Genomic DNA, 16,354 nt, shown 5'->3' with positions numbered 1-16,354 from the left:
GAACTACTCTACTTCATAAGACAGCAACTTAAACAAGAAAATCAAGTGTGTCTCAGATCAGTCTCCCAGTATCAATGCAGGTATACTGACTCCAGGCCCCTTCCTTGGGCTTCCCACCTTTCTTCACCCATTTAAGCCAGACACAGTCATGCTGATTCTGTGAAGGCATCCAGACAGACCAACTGCAACATTTTCCAAAGGCAAAATCATAGAGTGTAGTGAAAGGGAAATTGTATTGACCTTTTGCATTGCTAACAAGGGATTTGCAAGCACACAGGCTATGTTTGTTCAACCAGAGTTGAAAAGAAAACCAGAATCATATGAAACATCCCTCTAATCCATGAACCCAGTGAACAGGATGGCCCTAGCTATTGTGTCAGGACATACAGCTTGGGGTCCTTAATCCTTCAAATTATTGGCATGGTGCACTTGTTCTGTGACAGCTCTTTCAGATCTTTTCCCATCTCTATTGTTTTGTTTTCTGCTTGAGTAAATAGTAGGGCGAAAGTGAGACACATTTGTTTCTGCTGTCATCTGTCAAAATGAGTGGTCTGGAACTTCACCTCCCTGCTTTTTCTGTCAACATTGTATCTTGACTGCTGCAGGTGAGCTACCATCAAGGAAAGAGTCCTCTCCCATTTAGTCTTGTATGAAAAGTGCAGAGTGAAAATCGTGGCACAAAGTACAAAGCTGTCAAGGAAGAGGGCTAAAAATAGAGATTAAAAATTAAAAACCAGAATCCACCTTATTTGTATCACAGACCACCATTCATATCCATGCTGGGCAAAGGCAAAGTGAAAAATTGCCTCCAATTTACAGAAGGAGAAAACTGAGGCAGAGAATGGCAATCTGACCATGATCACCCCACAAATCAGCATCGTATTACAGATCTCATCTCTTATTTTCTTAGTCCTAATTTCATCATCTATCCACTAGGCAGCACTGCCCTTTTTTGCATCAGAATTATTATAAATTATTAAACCAGGATTATGGTGATTTATACCAACTTTCCACAGACAAATAAGGGAAGCAGAGAAACTACAGTGTGGAAAGGTTCAGCTATGAGGTGATCTTGAACAGCCCAGGGATTTTGTGTCATGGCTTTCAACCTTGGTTGTGGTAAATGCTGCCAACTCCCACCTGCTATGAGAGGGGTTACAACAGCATTGGCTTCTGGAAATCCTTTACAAAAAAATGATTTTAACTCAGTGACCAGTCTTCATTTGTCCTCAAAAGACAAACTAGACAGTCCCTCTACTTTCATTCTTTATAATTAAAATTGAACCATGATTATTGTTGGTATTGATAGTAGAAAGGGAAGAAGAAGAACAGCATTCTGTTTGTGCCTGCACTAGAGCCTCACTGGAAGACGGCACAAAGGTAACCTTGGCATCTGCTGTTATGTTCCAAATCCCAGGAGGAATGAGAATTTTGAATGCTGCTTTAACACTTCTCTTGCTGGGAACGATGTAGCAGGAACAAGCAGATTGTGCAAACAAAGATAGTTTTTCTCTGAGCAGAGATAAAGTTTGACTTTTCTTTCTCTGCCTTCCAGCACATTGCTTCTCTCTGTCTGGTAGACAGGGTAGTATAGAGGAGGATGTTTAGATGAAATAATTCAGAGACTTGTCTCTGTTCCCACCTTTGCCACAACTGTATGCAGTCTTGTACAAAACACTTGTCCACTCTCTTGCATTGCCTGTATTTCCAGGCCTTTCAATTCAAGTAGCTACCAGTGTCCACATATATGTTCTCCGTCCCTAACACAGAAAGTCAAGGAAGTTTTGATTTGTCCAAGTCCACTGCAGACCATACGTGCAAGAAATCCATGCTTCCTCAAAGGGAATGCCTTGCTGCGCAGTCGTGACAGGGTGTATGGGCATATGTTTCTGCTTGCCCTAATTAATCATTAAATGGCTTCAATAACCAATTCTTTGGCAGGCTATGCAGGTTAATTCACATCTGTTACTACATACGTGCATATATACACAGTTCACACAGGAAACATACAACCATCTTTGCTAGTTAAATACAGCTCATCATTGCAACAGGGAACATTGTGTTCCCTAGTAGGTAAGGTACAGGCAATGCTTAGAATAAGATTCTCCATAAATAGAAATAATTTATGAACCTGAAATACTTTCCATAAATAGCATTAATATAAAATAAAAATAATAAAAAGCATTATAACGCTACTTCAACTTTTTGTTGTGATTAATAGTACTGACATCAGCCTCGAAAATTTATGAGTAAATAACAACAACAATATCAAAAGGGTATGGACAGAGTCCAAGCACATTTCAGGTTTTGGTTTGAACAATTTTCAACTTTCACCGATAAGTTCTCATCTCTAATCTTAGGGACATCCCACCCTAAAAATGGATCGGATCTGATATAGGGAACAAGAAGCTTCAGCAACAGCAAGATTTTTCCCTTCTATCTCTACAAGCAGAAAAATACCATTATCTAGCTGGAAAGGGAAACATAACCCAGCAAGATGTGTAAAGTATGCCAGGTCTCAAAAATAAATAGTGAGTAAAATGCTAAGCAATCACTAATAGTGTGCAATGTCCACAACTAGGTGTAACAATACACTCCTCAGAGTGAATGCCTTTTCTGTAATCCCACTTTTCAAGATTTGCTATTATTTCTACCTTAAAAGAGCAGAAATAGTCTCTGTCTCAGAACATTTTCTTCCCTTCTATTTATGAAAGAATTTAGTCTCTTCTGCACATTCTTGCCCCACCCACCCTGGAAAAGGAGAGTGAGGAAATTTTTTAAAAATTAAAACACTTCAGGGCAAGGTGAGCTGTGTTGTTGGGGACAGATTTTAAAAGTGAAATTGCTGAAACAGTGTTTGGTTAGAGACAGATTTAACAGTTCACACAGACAAATAGGAGAGTAAAAGTACAGGCAATTATAGGGATTTTTTCCTTCATGTAGAACTACTTAAAGCTGATTGTTTTGGATGAAATAACAATACATCTTCCTTACAAATTTTCAATTTGTAAAGCAAATTGAACTGAGCAGGTCTAGAAAAGTTCTGGAATCTCTTATTGCATTACTTTCTGCCTGTTTTTACTCAAAAGATAAAGAAATAACCTGGAGATGTGCTAAATCTAAAATTATTTGGAAATAGGGAACAAGAAGCTTAGGGGACATAGGAACATAAAGCCAAAGAACCTAAGGTTGTAATACTTTGGACCAAGGCCCATCATGAAATCTCTGACCTGTGGTTTCTTACTCAGCACCACTGGCAGTTCAGTTTATTTCTCAGTATGTTTACTTGTAAGACTGAAGCCTTGAAAGCAGTTTGGGAGAGGAGCAAAGCACTTATTCTCTGCTGGGATTTAATTTGCTTTCTGTCTTTATTTCTGTCAGTTGCAAGGAAATCTTTATCTACCCATAGCAAGCCTAAAACTTTTGCAATGTGAAGGACCTGAGTACAGCAACATTAAACAGAAACGAACATAAACAAACCAAAAATAAAGTGAACATTCATTAAAAAAAAAAAAAAAAAGTAGATTCCTTCATCTCTCCTGCATCAAGAAGATTTAAGTTTGTAGAGAATGTTAGGTCTAAGTTCAGACGTCTCTTGCATAAGAAATCATAGTAAATAGTGGTAAACTGAACACCCAGATTTTGAAATATTAACAGTCATCATCATCATAATCTTCATTTCCATTAAAGGCGCAGAGGGTATTTTGGAACTATTACTAAACTAATATTCCCAGTTTGGCCATTGCACAGGCAGATTTTTTTTTCCAATCTCTTTTTTTTTGTAAAATAATTAAGTAATATGATACATAAGCCCCTTCTTAGCCTTAAAATTTAAGATAAAATAATCTGGAAGGCTTAATTCAATCACCCAACCCAAAACATCCTAGGTTTAAAGCTGCAGAGTTCTTCTCTATTCACAAACTCTCAAAATCTCCATTTCCCACCAGTGCAGTCTCTTATCCTACTGGGTAGGCATTTTACATAAAACCTGTATAATGTCAGAAACAGATTAAAGTAGTAGGTCCCAGGTATTTGTCCTTTGGCCACTCTACTTGCAGCTGAGACTATATTAGCTCCTGCTGAGTCCCAGCCTGTCATGGTAACCTGCTTTCAGTTCCCAGTTTAGCTCTAGACTTCATGGCAAATTCAAGTGTAATGCCTTGTTGACTCATCCCTATCTCTTTCAATGTAATCCACACTCTGAAAATCATTATTTTCTAGTCTTCTATGTAGCCACCATCCCACTTTGGTAAACTAAGTGCTATGCACAAACTTTAGATATGGACTTGCTTCCCAACAACCAATCTACCAAATACCAAGGTACCAGTATTAAAGTCCTAGGACAGAGCAAAAATCCTACTGTGCATCCCTTTGACAGGATGTTTAATTTTAATAAAGGGCCAAAAAAGGAAAACTGAGGACAGTATTGTTTTAAAAGTTATCACAACTAGTCAACCAAAACCCTTGAGTCCTCACATTATCGTTTTTCTACATAGTCTATGTCTGCCTCAGTCTGAGGCTTAAAATTAATGAGAGAGAAGTAAGCTGTCTATACAGAATCCCAAAGGTTCTGAAATGTTAGGTAATAACAAGTCATTTGTCGCATTTGTTTGAAATAAACATAAAAATTACAGAGAATTACTGAAAGACATACCCTGAGTCACACAGTTTTTGCTGTCACTTGTATACTGAATAAACCATTCCACTCTGGGAATGTCAGTGCTTTATGTTGAAAACAAAAAATATCAACAAGTTATGTCTCTATGACATATACCTTATAGGCATACAGAAATATTGCTCTTTAATTTGGGATACTGTTAATGTCCAAGTGAGGAGTCAAGTTTCCTCTGTAGCTTTCAACAAAGTTTCAGACAGAAAGTAAAGCTCAATTATTTTTGAGACTCTGAAAATTAAATGACTGTCATAGTCTAACACCAAGCTGTGAATCTGGGACAGAAATCCTGCCATTATGACTCCCATCTGAGGTTCTGTTCCCATCACAGGACACTGGCTGCAAGATGTAATTATTGCTTTTAAAACAAATTAAATAATCTGTCCTGTCTTACTCATTAATTACCCTGAAAACTCCCATCATTATCTCCAAGACATTAAAACAGTCACAGTTTTATTTTGCTGTTGCAGCACTCCTATTAGGTGTGAAACTAGTACTTTCCTGTGGGATTGCACAGCATTTTAGGAAACCCATCTATACACCCATCTCTTTGTCTGATAATGTTTATCAATAGAAAACATATCTATAGCAAATCAATAAACATTTAAAATTGATAACATGGTGCAGCTGAAGTAGGGAGATAAGAGCTTCCACCTAAGGATTATGAATGTAAAACCCCATTGAGTTAAAGAGTAACACAGGTTGTGACTACTGGAGTATTTACAATACTCTGTGTTATACTAGTTAGAGACCATTTCTAAGAAATAAGCACCTTCCTTATATAGCTGGTATCTTGGTTGATTGACCCTGATGGGGTGGACAAAGGAAAAGAGACTGAGTATCATTTGTCTCATGTACTTCAGAGTGATGAGAGGATAACAGTGGAAACCTACAGGGCAAAGCCTGGGAGTACTGATTTAGATACTGGACTGCAATGATTAATATCCTGTGCCAACTCAGTCAGTCTGACTGCCATTATTACCCAGAAGCTCAGGGACAGATTTTTCTCCTCTGCATATTAACTAAGGGAATATATGCATATGTAACAAATCTTAAAACTACCAGTCATACATCTTGACCTCAATAAATAAATTTGGATATTGCGTTCCAGCTTTATTGGCTGTAGCAACCATTTTAAGGATATTGCCATGTGCCATTTTATTACATTGCATACAAGAAGTGTACTCTGTGGTTTTCTTCCAACAAGAATTTCACTGTGATTGATTTAAGGATACACATTCACTAGCAATTTCGATAAAAATCACAGTCCTAGGTATGTACATCTGTAATCCTGCCAGCTATATTCTTATTTGAAAACCCATGTATGTATGTACGTACGTATGTACGTACGTATGTATATTCTTGTTCCCATGCCACACAATGCATTATGTGAAAATCACTATACTTTGTAGCATCATCATCTGGTGATGCTTGAAGCTGCACAGATTAAAGGAATTCCTCTGCCTTCCAGTGGGCATTTAATTTGCCTACATGTCAGCTGCCGTTTCTCTATTACTTCATTGCAGCTTGAGTCTGTGAAAGGTGCTTGATGGCCATGGAAAATAACTGCATATAGTATAGCAAGACTATTAATAGCTTCCTAATACTTCAAAATATTAGAGACACACATCTTTTCATGAGTTGGGTACATCAGAAGAGTCATCCCATACCTCTGTACCCCATGCAATCACATGTATCCCTCTGCATTCCATGCAAATACTGTCTGTGGCAGGACAACAGTACAATAAGGACTACTGCAGCAGAGCCAGAAAGAGAAATTCTATATGTTTTGCAGAAAATGTCAGATATTAATCTGAATACCCTTTTCATAGAAACAAGTTACTAGACCAGATGGTAATGGCCTAGAAGAAGAATAGTCAATGACAGAAGTTGTGCTACATTGGGTTTTATGAGTTACATCTTCAAAAGTTCATAGAAGAAATTGCAATGCAAAAGCATCACCTTGGCAAAAGAAATGGTGATCTGATGGTTACTGTTGAGATACCTTCAGCCTCAAGGTACAACTCCTACCATTGTTGCCAGCATTTTTGATGGAGCAATAGTATTTATTAACATGTTGAAATCTGATGCTAGCAACAACACACTTAATGATTATGCTCTGAAAAGTTTTGTCATACCTTTGAGCTAAAGAGGCAGGCCTGTAGGCTAAGCTGTTTGTGCTGACAGAAGTCTTAAGTCTCAGATGAGACGCAGACAAGGAAAGGGAACCAGAAGGTTTTCCAAACCTCTCGCACCAAGCCAGCAACAGCTCTGGGGAAACACACTACACAAGTTACATGCTAAACGGGGCCCTGATGGGTTCATGCACATGGTGCTGGCAGCTGAGTTTCCTTCACCTGCTGAACTTGAATATATTGAGAAACCACTGAGAGAAGTCCCACTAAAAGTTAGTATATGGCAACACTGGATTGCATTCTCCTGGGTTCTTAATGGGACACGAAAAGCATATGCTGAAATAAGGAAGATTTTATTGGGTTTTTTAATTCATTTTATGCCCACTACTTTATTTTTTTCCCTATAATTTCTAAATGCTTATAAAGTTGTATATATTCCTAAAACACATCAATATGTAGTAAGTACACATATACTAATCTAAGTTACTACTATTATGAAAGAGAGAGAACAGTCATCTTATCATTATTTAGAAAAAAATGCATTGGTGACATGCTACACAACTCTAGAATTTTTACAGAAACTTATTCCACTGCAATTCATTGCTTTAGCTTTCAGGAACCCTTAGACAGGAATGTAAGTGCATAAAAATAAAAAGTAACTGGGACTTTTGAACAAGATAAATAGTACTGAGACATCAGGACTCAGATTTTAGGCAAACCACCATCTTCACCATGCAAAGGTCTAGGAGAAATTTTAGATTTTAGTATCTTTACTAGCTGACATCCTAAAACTGTTGCGATCTCCAGGCTTCATCAGGAACTTGAGAACTTTTCGTAAGTTCTGGGTTATTTTTCTTTATTGTGCTTAGGCAGAGCAGTCATTGTACAGCCTATAAAGACCAGTGTTACTTCAAATCTTGCTAAGCCCTTAGTGTCACTGACATTCATCAACAGTAGGCTCTACTCCGTAATTATTATAAATGAATGTTGTGTGAAAAAATATTTCCTTTATAGCTACATCGCCATGCTTCTCTGTGTCTTATTATTGTTCCATCTTTGCTGCAGCAGCCAGACACATACCTTAAGGATGCTGGAACCAGCTGAACAGCTCAAAGCAACTACACGTCCTGGAATGTTCAAGTAGATTTATATCATCTAAATGAAGCATATTTTATTTAATGAACAATAGACCATATCTCTCTGTCTCATGAACTCCAATTAAACTCATGAGTTTAACCTCAAACTGGATACATATTAAAATAAATTCCTAGGGATGTATTATCAACAGAAATCTGACCTATAAAATAATCACCATGTAATCAGTTTCTGTGCAATCCAGAAGTCAGTGTTTCCCCTCTGTCTCTCTCTCTCTATTTGGCTGGTCCATATTAAATTAATGTATGCCTTTGACTTCTCAGTCTTTGGAGCTTGTGTCTGTGTGTGGTCTGCTCTCTCTGTAGAGCATGACCAGCAACTCATGTGTGTCTTCTGCATTTGTTCAACAAACAGCCATGAGTGGCCCAGAGTATCTCTGCAAAGTGAGGCACATATGGCAATGATTAATGGGGCTGAGAAATAAATAAATAAGTTGTGGGGGGGTCTTTGAAAGGGGCAGAGAATGGAGGAGAACAAAGCATCCCTTGAGTTTGATAATAAATTCATAACCAACTTTAAGAGCAAATGAAGAGATTGTGCCTACACTAGAAGCAAGAGAAAACAAATTAGGCAGACATGTTATGAACCAGGATTTATAACACAATAAAAATGAAGAATATTGTATCTGGAAAGATTATTATAAAAGCACCAGCTTCCTGGCAGATCTGAAACAGCAGCAGGGCTTACTGGACTATTAGAGGTATCTTCAAACAGTTGATAGAAATCAAGGGGAAAGCAAGAAAAATGGTTTCCCTTATATTAACCTGTAGAGTTCTCTGTTGTTACTTTGCAGATTGCACCTTTCATCAGTAAATGATACAAATTATATGTGAAATATATGCATGAGACCATAGAGCTGCACACAGAAATACCTGCTGTGATATGAATGTCATAACTGACAAGATACATAGGATTCAGGATTACTCTTGTGTTGATACTTGAGTATTGGCCCTTTCTCTAGGGTCAGGCTACAAGGATCTGAACTTGCTCAAGATGCCAGCAGCCTTATAAGGAAAATAGGGGACAAAAGAATACAATAGCCTAGGCCCAACACTGGGGATCAGAAGTTTCAAGTTGCCTTGACCATGGTCTTTTTCTTCCTGCTATGCTCCTTTTTCATTTCTTGGCAGATGTAATTTTTATCTGTGCATATGAAAGGGGGAAAAGATGCTGGATTTACTTGCCACGCTGCTAATAGTGCAGTACAGCCCAGACCTATGGCACTACTATCCCACACAGCCACCTCAAGTCTAGAGAAAAAACTTAGAAACTGTAAAGCAGCAATCAATCCTAAGGCCTCTACTCTAGGAACCACTGAGTGCTGCTGGTTTGTCTCTGGGCTTCCTCAAAACAGAAGTGAACATTCTTGAAATACCTCTTCTGCTATGGAGATCAGACTATCATATATGTTTGACCAGACCAAGTACGAAGCACTGCATAATTTCCTGCTGATTCCACAATTTTCTCTGTCATGTTGGCACAAGGCACCATTCAGACACTCATCCAATGCACTGATGAGTCTCAGGAGAGATGGAATCATAAACCTCTCTGAAAGAAGGCTGCCTTCTTAAGGAGCAAAACTTCAACAAACCTGAACCAAGGAAGCTTTCACATAACTTAGGTTTTCACATTTTTTCTAATAAAAAATCTCTATACACTGATGTCTATGAGTAATGTATATTACAGGTAAAGTTCTCAATACATCACAGCCTACACCACTTCACCATCTCTGCTACTGGCTGTCATAAGAAGGATGAGACTATCCAATTCCAGGATTTGAGGCTTTCAATTTGAGTGTGTTTCATCCACCATGTGTAGCTTTCCTAATGCTTAGCTGAGAAGGAGACTGTCATTCATCTGACCATGTGCATTGATGAATTCAGATAGGGAAGAATATAAAAGTCAAAGGAAGTGGTCAAAGTAAGAGCTGTTTTCTAGGGAGTTTTTCTATAACCATTTTCAATTACCTGTATGTTTTTACATCTTTGGCTCCTTTGGTTAAATCTGAGTATGATACCACAGGAATAATGACTTAATGCATAGGATAATGAATAGAAGAGCAATACATACTACACACTTGTGTAAATATATTCTCAGGTCACTGCTAGGCTGATAAAACATTCATATGCTGCTCTTTGGTTCTGTGACATGAGCAGAGCTCCTTTACTGAATTATGATACTGCATTAATTAATTCCAGGTCCAGCTGTTAGGCAGCACAGCTATAGTTCCATTTGGATGTTATGAGCTTTGCACATGTAATAAATCACTGCGACAGCAGAGGGATTTATGTGAACAATTCCTCATACATTTATACAAATTCATACACCTATCAAAGGCTGTCTTGTTTTGCAGCTCACTTCAAATACTACCTGCAAAAGCCTGCTAGGTTTCAGGATCTGACATGTTCATTGAGTCAATTTATGCAATGAGAAATTCAGTAGGACCAAAGACTCACAGGACCTTTTGGAGAAATGCTGAATGTGGACACTCATTGTTACTTCCTTGTTCACCCTTTAGAGCCCCAACACATTCTCTATGCTCATGTATTCAAATCAAAGTGCTAGTAATCTATGCATTCTTGACTGTCCCTACATTTTAGGGCATTCACCATGTCCCAGTTGCACTGGCATGGCTGTCTCAAGCAAGCAGAAGAACCAAATACATATGTAGCAAAGCTGATACACAGAAGAAAGAAATACCTTCTGGCCCAGAGTTATGCTGAACAAAAGGGACAAGTCAGGATTTTCAGAAAAGCTCAGGGCACTAGACAAACAACTCCCATTAAAAATTGGCTAAGTGACTTCATGGAGTTTTTTTAAATACTAGCTGCAGTTATCCAAAGAACACACCAGTTAATATATTTTGATGCCATTACTCTGGTTAACAAAAATAGGAGCCTAAATCAGGCTCCTGAACCCATACTGAGGCATTGAAGTAAGCGTCCTGGTTTGTAAAAGTGCTGAATACCAGCCCCTCCCACTGACTCAATGAATGTGCTCAGCATTTTGCTAGCAAATCAGGCTCAAATTAGAGCACTGACGTGAAGCTATTAATCAGCCAAGTCTCAAAGCAAAAACAGTTCATCAGGGGAAGCAAGGAATAGAGAAAAATTAAGACTACAGAGAAGAGTGAAGAGATTACTCTACAAAGTCAGCTTCAGATTGCTGCAAGAGATTTTTTCTTCAGAAGTTTGACATCATTAATTAACATAAAACAGTTCCACAAACAGAAACTCTGCTTGAGTCTGCTTCAACAGCATCAACACCAGTTTCATATAATGCACAATGCATCCCCAGAGATTTGCACTAAATCAAGTTGACAAGAAAATCAAGACAGAAACCATGTAGAAGAGCTTTGAAAAATAAATCAAAAAGGCTATGCTGATTCTGCAGCACAGCTCTGTGCACAGATAAGCTAGCTTTCCCCAGAGTCATCTCAGATTGTTGCTAAGGCATGTGAAAATGTACAGAGGCAGGATAGGAGCAATGTAGACATATACACAACATCCATGGATATGGAAAAATATCACCTTCATTTACATGAATTCTGTTGTAACTACTTCAGCACTATTATTGTTTCAGCACAGCCAGGACTGGGCCCCTGTTGTTGAATATAGCATGTTCCTCTAAAATGTTTGAGCCACCACTAAATTAATTTCATGATCACTCGATACAGGTTTTCCCAAAAAAGTCTCTTCTTGCACAGATTTTGCACAGTTTTCTTTGCACAGATTTATATGTTTTCCCCTTAGGTATTTTCCTATCTTGCCTTAATGTAGTTTTATAAAAGGTTTAACAGTTAGTCTCTTTCCAGAGACACATGGCAGCCAAAAAGCTTTCCTAATGTGTCCCTTGAGAAGTCTCTGGGGCAGAGGAGTCCCACATGGGATAGATCAACCAGAAAATTCTCTGTCATACCACGTCCCGGTCTCTGTCACCAGCACTGGGAGTTTAACCATATAGGAAAGAAGATACGTGCCACAAATGTCAAAGCTCTAGTGCATTCTGAGAGGTTTGAAAGGCACAAAAATTCAGAAAAGATTCAATGTTACTCTGAGTTAGATGGCAGCATGTTAAGTCCTGAAGTTTATGAGATATTTAAGTCACCAAAATCGTTCCGGTCTTTGGCTAGATCAGTGATTTTGGCCTGCATCATTTGGTACATACATCCTCCTCCATAATGAATTTGATACAATCTTGTTTTGACAAACATTTGAACAATTCATTATTTCCTGACATATTTTTCACATAGCTCTATATCTGTTTTGTACCTTATATTCATTATTTTAGGCAGCTCCCACCCCAGAGTCCTCGCACTCCATTTTCCCAAGAAAATAAATTGAGTGACTAAGGGAAAAATGTATGAAAGAAGGTGGCATGAATAACAATGAAGATGGGTGTGCTCACATAAATCAGAAGTCACCATGGTCACAGATGCTCTCCAGCCTCAAGACTGCCAGGTGACAGTGATTTGTAGGCAGTGAAGCAAAGGCCTTGAAGGGGGTTTTGGAAGGCAGTCAGGGGCTAGTTGAAGTTTGGCAGAACATTTTACAGGAGAAGGTGTCTAAATGGAAAAATGCAGAAAAACAAAGAGTTAAATGTTAGTGGGATAAAGCAAAGGCACAGAAAATCAGGTATTATATTAAATAGTGAAGGAAGTCTTAGCAGTGAAACAGAAACTGCTCCTTTGGCTTTGTATAAGTACCAAAGCTGGTATTTTTTTAAATGAAACATGATTTTGGGTTTGGTTTTAATTGTCCAGCTTGTATTACAAACTTATATTAAGAAGCTTGTTGGGTCTTTTTCCACTTGGAAAAAATAATGACAACCCATGTTCAATATTAAGAACTTCCACTGGAATATTGGGGAAAGGTTAACTCTATTAGTATATTGTTAAGAAAACAGGTACACACAAAATCAGTCTGATATAACAAACAAAACTTTGTATCCCTGCTTATCTATATCATGTTTGGTAGCTCTTTCTGAAACATAACTACTTGTAATTTTACTACTAAAATATTTGAGGGCAAATTTTGTAGGTAAAGGTAATAGCTCTTCCTAAATTAACTGGTACAGGTGAGAAAAAACCAACAAGCTTCTGTACTGTCAGTTTCCTAAGCCTTTGACAGAAACATTCCATAATTCCCTGTAGATTTACCTTCTCTGACCTCTGACACAAACACCTGAATATGCCATTTAACTTGTTAGTAATGTAACTATAGAGAATAACATAGTCTTGAGTAAGATGTGGACATGTTCAGACAAAGAACAAAGTGGGAAGTCCAAATAAGCATCATTCTAGAACAAATTTGCAAACCTGGATTAGGTCCTGACAGAGTCTATGGCTTTCATTGGTATATGGGAGTGATTGAAAGGAGGGAGCACTTGAAAAGACCATTCAATTATTGAGGATCTTGAAAACCATTATTCAATTTCTCTGTATATCAGAAGAGAAAGAGGGCAAAAAAACCCCACAAACCCAAAACTATTCACCAATTTCCTTAAATTTATAGGAAAGCAGACAGAAATTTCATACCTTCTTTAGTGACATGTATTGAGGGCAAATATCCAGACATAAAACATTACAGATTTAAGAGCCACGCTCCGGCCCATTGACTTATTTTAATATTAGTTATGCTAATATATAGAATCAGCTCTTTCTTTGCAAGAGAAAGATTCTGGGCATGTATCTGAATTTGGAAGGAGGCTGTTTAGAGACTGAGTGGAGTGCTACTGTTCAAAGAAAAAAATTCAAACAAGCTCATTGTACTTGAAATGTATACAACTGTACAAGGTTACTGAAGAAAAACCCAACAACAAACTGAAACAAAGAAGAGAAAGTGCCTAACCATTAGTGACGTGGTTAGAAGGACTCTTCCAGTAACAGGTATCTGGTGTTGTTAGTTAATGACTAAGCCTAACTTCAGGACTTCTCATGTGGGGATGAGCTACAGATCATTGCATTGGTCTGTTGCAAGTGGGAGGAAGCAGGAGCTTCCCAGGAGGGTGCCAAGCCACAGGCTGTTCTTCCATACCCAGGGGACAGAGCAGGAATGTAGGGGAAAACATGAGATCCTTCTTCCACTTGATGTGTCCTGAGACTGATGCTGAGCACTTCATAAAAGCTGCGCAAGGTTCACAGACAAGCTGGAACAAGACCAAAACTTCTCATGCAATCCACATCCCTCAGCTATTTTGAGTTTGTGTTAGACAGAAATTTGGACATGGCTAATGCTTTTTCCAATTGTAAACTATAAAATCCCGGGATCGTTTGAGAGCAGAGTTCTTTTCTTGGGAACAAAAAGCAGCTAATCTCATGATTCGTAATGTCCACAAAATCCTGACCCAAATCTCACCAAAAGCTTACAAAATTCAAGTGTCACCTTCTTGGTCTATCTCTGATACACAGAGACAAGGAAATTAAAGCCATCTAAACCATGTGAAGACTCTTGGCAAACCAGTTCTGTTACTTCATGAAAAGGTCTGGACACAGCTGCAGAATGTGTGTTTATCCAAAGCCACCTAAGCCATGTAATGTGGGGCTGTCACTAGCAGAAGTACATTTAGTGGGAGGTGTTATGAAACATGGTGACAATATCATTATGTTATATTATTACTATTAATACTTTATATTATTATTTTAAAATTCTAACAACATATCAGACTACTCTAATAATTAATATTTTTATTCTCCCCTAATCTGTTAAAGCTCATCAGTAAATCAGAAAATTATGATTAATTCTGAAAGTACTGCTGCTCTACTTCCTAAAAAGCAGATTTTTAAACCAAATTCTCTGCACATCATCATATTTATACACTAGAGAATATTTCCATTAGAAATATAAATAAGATGGAATTCTCCACTGACAAAATAGTTGTATATTAAGACCTCTGATGATGAACCTCAAGACATGCAGGTTCTGGTTTGTCTGAGCTGCAGGCCAGCATATGCAGGTTGAATGCAAACTGTAACCAAATGTGATTATAGTTTTTTTTTGCAAAAAGCATTACTCATAATGGCCTCTTTCTCAAAAACTGTGTATCAGGATAATTCAAGGTCTGTGTTTTCCAAAAATGGGTGTTGGTGACTGAGGTGTTTTACAACATTCATAGCTTTCCGCGAAGTATTAAAATGAGAGATGTTTATATAAAGCTGACACCCTGAATGCACTAATCAAGTATCTTGGTTACATAAATGTCAAATAAATTAAATCTTGTGAGGTAGAAAAATGTCCTGTTGCATTTTTTACATTACATTAGGAATGCAGTAGCACAGTAGCTGAGAACAGAGCTGTACTATGTAAGGAAAAACAGCAAGGATAAGGAGGAGAGCAGCAAAGAGAGTGAAAATTGTTTTAAGTGATTGCTGATTGCAGGTGCCCAATTTGAATTTTCTTGTGTCTGTACTTTTTCCTTTACAAGCTCTGAATGTCTGCAGTATGCAGCATTTTTTAAAACAGTTTTTAAATTACACAGAGTTCAATTTAAATATTTCAGGGATGAGGATTCATTCAAATGTTAGCTTTCTTTTTTTCCAAGTCTAACATCAGTGGACCCATTTTCAGCAATTTCTTTCATTTCTTTCATTTTTCTGACAAAGAACAATTACTTACTTGGAGCTCAATGATATTCTGGTTTCCCTGATTATATAACTAAATAGCTATAAAACAAACCAAGGATGGGTTCAGCACAGCTAACATGGAATGGGAAAATGAAGCTGATCTGTCACTGCCTTCAGGGTTACAACAGGAAAGGCATTCTGTGATTCAACTCCTGCCTCTGCATAGTGCTGGTTGAAATTTATTCCTCCTTTGTAAAAATTGGGTGGACACGTTTTTCTTCTCTCCACCCTCCATGGCTAGAGCTTCATCTCACACAGTATTCTGTTGACAGATTCTTCTGTTTCAAGGCAGCTGCTAAAATATACCTCAGGAATTAATTTCTCTTAGCATCAAAAGCCATAGCTGGTGGTGTCAGAGTGCAGTATTTCCTTGTCACAGCCTTCAGGCCACTTTACATAAAGCTGTAGCATAAGGAGAATATTGAAATTTCCCCAGAGGTGTCATTTGATCACAAAACAGAGTGTATGTCTCAGAGAACCATCTCAGATTCATGGCAAATGCTCAGAAATAGGGCAAACCTATTTTCATCTACTCATGTTTGAAATTATTGTTAAAGTTATATATCAAAGCAAAGTCATCCAGTAGCACATTACCACACCCTCTTATCTCCCAGATGCATAACTTGTTTTCACTCAGATAATTACTACACAGAGTGTAAGTCCATCAAACATAACAGAAGTGGGAAAGGGAGCAATGTTTTTATATCCCAAATACTACCTAAGGACTGGACTGTACAGGTGAAAGAGTAATTGTTTTTAGTTGTCATATCT

General features: G+C 37.9%; 1 protein-coding gene across 7 annotated transcripts in view; it reads right to left on the bottom strand.

Moving 5' to 3' along the window:
* The window catches only part of SORBS1 (sorbin and SH3 domain containing 1), a 208,571-nt gene that overhangs the window by 163,680 nt on the left and 28,537 nt on the right, over positions 1-16,354 (bottom strand). For 4 of the 7 annotated variants that reach the window (XM_085583534.1, XM_085583538.1, XM_085583535.1 and 1 more), the window contains exon 3: positions 12,370-12,526. The exons of the other annotated variants lie outside the window; for them this stretch is intronic. The gene's annotated coding sequence lies outside the window, so the exon portion shown is untranslated. The remainder of the gene's footprint in view (positions 1-12,369; positions 12,527-16,354) is intronic. 7 annotated transcript variants of the gene reach the window in all.

This window comes from Lonchura striata, chromosome 6, assembly GCF_050655825.1.
Source record: "Lonchura striata isolate lonStrDom1 chromosome 6, ASM5065582v1, whole genome shotgun sequence".
Taxonomy (NCBI): Eukaryota; Metazoa; Chordata; class Aves; order Passeriformes; family Estrildidae; genus Lonchura; species Lonchura striata.
Note: the sequence above shows the minus strand (reverse complement) of the source record. Positions and strands in the feature narration are given on the sequence as shown.